Source organism: Lampris incognitus, chromosome 1, assembly GCF_029633865.1.
Source record: "Lampris incognitus isolate fLamInc1 chromosome 1, fLamInc1.hap2, whole genome shotgun sequence".
Lineage (NCBI taxonomy): Eukaryota > Metazoa > Chordata > Actinopteri > Lampriformes > Lampridae > Lampris > Lampris incognitus.
In genome coordinates this window covers 133694510-133699894 of record NC_079211.1, presented here as the reverse complement: position 1 = coordinate 133699894, position 5385 = coordinate 133694510, and the positions used below count along the sequence as shown (strand labels likewise).

At 43.2% G+C, this 5385-nt stretch overlaps 1 protein-coding gene across 1 annotated transcript in view; it reads left to right on the top strand.

The window, feature by feature from the left end:
• Window positions 1-629, top strand: part of tbx1 (T-box transcription factor 1) — a 9770-nt gene extending 9141 nt beyond the window's left edge. The window contains 1 exon segment of the mRNA XM_056275023.1: window positions 1-629. This exon segment is cut by the window's left edge and continues 520 nt beyond it. The gene's annotated coding sequence lies outside the window, so the exon portion shown is untranslated.
• The last annotated feature ends 4756 nt before the right edge of the window (window positions 630-5385 follow it).

The window sequence follows — 5385 nt, the reverse complement described above, 5'->3', positions numbered from 1 at the left end:
ATACCCCTGAAAACCCAACAACAACAACAACAACAACAACAAAACAAAAAGAAAAAACTAACAAAGACCTGCCATATTTATTTTAAGGGAATGCATCTTTGCAGGAAGTACGGGCCCACTCTCTGAGCCCTGCAAGGTCTGCCTCGGCCTTTGAACACAAACACGGATGGCTGGATACCGGGGCTTCACTCACTTGGTGCAGTGCAGATGTGGAGCCAGCAAATGGAAGATACAGGAGCGACCTCTCTTTAACCTGGATGATAATTATGATTACAGACTGGAATTTAATTCTTTTTTTTCCTTTTTTGTGTTGGATGCACTTTTTGAATTTCCTTGTTTTCTTGCTTTCAAAAAAGCCATATGTCATTATAGTCCACCAGACTTCTATGTAGATGAGATTTTTGCATGTTGAGCTCGTCAGAGAGGGTGTTGAAACACATCAAAATGTTTTAGTTTTTTTTGGAGGGGGGAAGGGAAAAAAAGGATTTGATTTTGAAATGTTCTGAACATCTTGAGCCGCTCTGAGAAGCTTGTACCATGGCACTGACTTGCAGCGATTCGACACGAATAAATGAAGCAGAATGACTGCTCTGTATCTGTAAAATAAACATTAAATACTGGTTATTCATAAAAAAAGTTTTTTTTTCCTCCTGCTGATCTTCTATTCGAATTGCTGTCTGCTATTATAGAGCACGTGGTGGAGAAAACGCTCCTTTCACTGGTTGTATTGTTCAGGTTTTCTCCAGCCTGTTGAAATTAGGGATGGCGGGCGATGTAGTGAGGACTGCCTTAACACCGAACTGTGCTCAAAATGCACAACAAGTCAAATGTCGAGACCTGCACCCGGTTCTACGGGGAAAAAATGCACGCACGCGCACCCACGCATGCGCGGACGCAGGACGGCCTAAACAATGAACTGTTCTCAAAATGCAGAACAAGTCAAATGTTGAGACCTGCACCCGGTTCTAAGAAAAATGCACGCACGCACGCACTATATTTCCTATGCGCAAACTCAAAGTAAATGAGCCCTGTCAGTCTGTGGACGTGTGCACTGCGGTCCTCCAGTACCCCAGACTCTGCGAACCGACGACTGAACTGCGCTCAAGAAGCACCGCGTTATTTTGCAGCGTACCTTCCGAACAGAAACAGGGACTTTTAAAATCGTGAACTGCAACACGAAATAGAGAAATCACAATACACGCGAACGATTTCATATTCCATCATTAGCATTTGACTTCCACAAACATGTAGACGATGCAGCCTATACGCCCCCCAGCATAAGAAATGAAATAGACGAACTAAAAAACAATATATAAAAATAAATGACGTTGAGGTTTTTTACATTTGTCAGGTGGTCACTTTTCCACACCAACAGGAAGAAAAACGTTGACGTTTTGCCCTTCGACGAGGATATGATTCCTCACTGCTAGTGGGACGGTTGTGTGATATTTCGGGAACGACGAAAAGCCCTCGAGCCCCGTGCCCGTTTGAAGTCGACCGGAAATGCTTTGTAGCCAAGGTTAATCCAACTGGAAAGACAAACCCCTCTGCTTTGGGATTTGAGATTGTCACGATACGAAAGGAAACGCATCCTAATGATTCATTTAAAAAAGTAAAAAAGAAGTGTGTTTTTCTCCTCGGAGATGGGAAAAGGATGTCTGACCTCTGACTGTTAATGACTTGTAAAGGGGTCAAAGGTTAAATAACGTCCCACTTATTTAAACGACGACTAATTGGTTGTATCATTTCTATTTAAGTAGAAGTCCTAACAAAAAGCGTATTATCGTTATAGGAAATGAAGACAGAATAATTGTGTATATTTATTATTATAATTATTATTATAATAGGAAAAAATGGTCGCACCAATGATGATGATGATAGAAATGTAGGCGGGCTAATGTGAGAATCTCAAAGATGGACGTCACATAGGTTCCACTTTCTCACCGAGCACGACGTGGTGTACGTGTTAGATAACGGAGTCAGACATCTTCCCGTCTTTGTTCTGTGTGGTTATTGTATGTTTGAATGTGAACTAGTCCATCAGTATAATTATGGGTCATATCACTGCAATCTAACAGTTTCCCACAGGTTTTTTTTTTAAATACCATTGTTGGTCAACCCAAAACCCTACAAGGCGGCCGAGAAGCATGAACCCCGTTTAAGGCCATTATCACAATTATAACGCCTAAATGGGACGCCGTTAGCGTCATGAATGGGGTCTCAGCAGCAGCCGAGTCAAGCAACTTGTCTGGATCACTTAACGGTAGAAATTGGGGAACTAAAAGTCAGAAATACGACCAGCTGCTGTACAATACTGATATTCTTGTTTTTATGTCCATATCTCACCGGTGATTTCAAGTCCGGCTTGAGGATATTTGAGCCGATGCGTCGACACGTCTTCTTCCTCTGGGCCGTTTCGGCCGAGAGGAACGTGCCTACTGTCCGCCGCTCCAGCACAGCGCACGCGCACCGCCGCGGGAGTCGTGCACGGGCTCTCAAATCGCGGAAGCAACGCGCCGAGTCAATCCGGACCCAGCTCGCTGATAAAGACCAACGCCTTCATATATCGCGACAGATGCAATCAGATTATTCACTGCACACAATTAGGTTTTCATTATACACTCGACAGAGGAATACGTTTCTGTCACTTTGAAAAAGCGAGGTAAGAGGTTGCACTGGGCTTTTTGAGTTGAGTCAACCTCAAGGCTTTACGTAAAAAAAATAGAATTAACACTGTAACGTTACTCAACATGAACCCAACAAAATTAACTTAACTAACACTACTGATGTTACTTAGCTAGGTAAACTTAATTTTCTTGGTACATGTACTAACTCACCTGCACATGAGATTGAACTTAACTCACTTTTATTACATTTCATGAACACAGCAATCGCATAGACACAACTACTCAAATCATCTGAGTTACTTTTATTTGAAATATATTGTTGTGGAAATACTGATACATTTTAAGTAAAGAGAAAGTATATTCATACTTTTTTTAGGGTAAAACAATTAAAATAAACGACATCACGACTATTTTAAATATACTAAAGCTACATGATGGCTGTAGCACGTATTACAGCGCAAGTTACCCAAGTCTTCTAAATGAAATAATGAAATAAATGTCACATGGTCTGTGAAAAGTAAAGTTCCCATGGCAACGCTGACAACACTGGCAACACTGACGGCGGCGGCGGCCATGATGGGCATTATTATAAACCGATGGGGGGGGGGATCTTTCTTTTATTAGTTTGATGAAAAATAAAATCAGATCGCTACCCCCCCCACTTAAAATTGGCCTAGTTTAACCCACGGGAGATTAAGCTTACTAAAAGCAAAATATAGCACATACCATTACGCCCGTAGTAAAACAACAACAATTGCTCATCTGCTAACCGGATGTGGGTCAGTAGGTGAGGAAAAGGGTCATGCAGTATAACATGTCGGAGAGAAAGTGTCATCAAATACTGCAAATTGCAGTAACAAATCGTTGTGACTGCAGAGCTCCACTGCATGAGTTTGAGAAACAGACCTCTAAAGCTTGTAATAAAATACTGAACTCTTTCTCAACCTATCAACGCTATTATGTATATATCATTATATATTCTGCACTGATTCGCAAGGATATGCTATGCATTCATTTTTAGTGCCTTATTCAATGGTTATTGGAAAATTGTTACTGCTTACTTGCACCTATTGGATATCCATTTGTCCTGAAAGGGATTCCCCCTCCGATGCTCCGCCTCCAGTCTAAGGACATGGGGTGTCATGCATTTACACCTATTCCTTTTATATGTATTGGAGATTGTAATGTAATTGTAAAGGCCTCCGGGACTGAATTGTGATTCAGGGCTATACAAATAAAATTTGCCTTGACTTGCCCATCAAAGAAATTGCGCCTGCCAGAGGAGATAAAGGGAATTGCAACTCAGCAAATCCCTCATGTATGACCAGTGCGAGGCCTGTGCTGGAAAATATCATCTACATTACCTTTCTACACAAGCACCTAAATAGGTTCTGGCATGCTTTCAACAGACCTATGCTATTTTGGACTATAATATACGCATCTATCATTCATGTCAGGCGAGGGGCGAAACCTGCAAGGGCCCAGTCAAATTGCTGAATACTGAATATGCCCAGATGTCTTCAGCTCCAGAAGACAGGGTGCCAAGGACTTGCCATTGAAGTATGAGGAGGTGGAGGATGGATGATAATGCAACCCGAGGCATCAATTGACACTCAGCTGCATCTGGAACATCTGTTGTGACAGGCCTATCAGGGCCTCGCTCGGTTTGTTTTACCTCTGTGTACATTTCTGCAGCCGCGCCTCGCCTGCCTGCTGTATCTGGGGACAGTTATTGAAAAAACAAGTCAGGTAGACCAATCAGAAACCTCGGCCTGCACAACAGCGTACATGTTTCAGATTTTCCCCAGGCTTTCTCTCTGACCAAAAGGTACTGCACTTTACATTGGGTGTGACATCCCAGGTGGTAATTTTATGTGGAACATAAAACACGTATCAACACCGCAGAGAGTCCCTTGATAGATTCATGTCAAAATGCATCCAATTCAACAAATAAAAGCAACCCGGCTGTGAAGACGAGCATGTGCTAGGCACTTGGGCATCATTCTTTGTAGTCCAGTTATGTTCTTTAAACCAGCAGGCTCGACGTCGTCCCATGCCTTGTAATCTTATCCCCCATGAACACACCCAGAATGATTTAGACACAGGGGTTGTGACATCACCCACACACACACACACCGCATATTCACATGCATGCATGCACGCACACGCACGCGTATACATGGAGCGGAGCAGCACATCTGCAATTGCACACTGACTCATAGGCGCACAACCAAAGACCCATGTGCACAGAAACGCACGTATGCACAACTGAAAATGGATCATGTCCGACCACAAAAGCACGCTGACCTCTGCCCTCCAGGGCCAGAGAGGACACACGTTAGGTGATAACAGGCATGGGGCCCATTGTGCAGTCTGCTCTGTTGTGGGATTCTCCCTGTCCATTTATTGACTTCCTAAATGATCCATTATGAAGTGATTTATGACACCCCCCCCCCTTGTGCCAGCAGGTCCCCGTCTACTCCATTCAGCAGACATCTGAAGCAATGGAAGCAGTGTTTGATTTATCAGAGAATGGACGGAAGCTAGCTCACGCCACCTCTAATGTTTGTCCTAAGCCTACAGGACAGGTAGGAAGCTATTAAGAACGCCAGATGTCACTGGAAGGGTCAGGGTCCAAGGTGTGGAAAGGGCTTGGGGGGAGACGAGCAAAGCATATCCTGGTGGTCAGATAAAATATACATATCTGAGACATGGTTTTTTTTTAGTGATAAAGAGGCATTATTTTGTTGGTCTAATT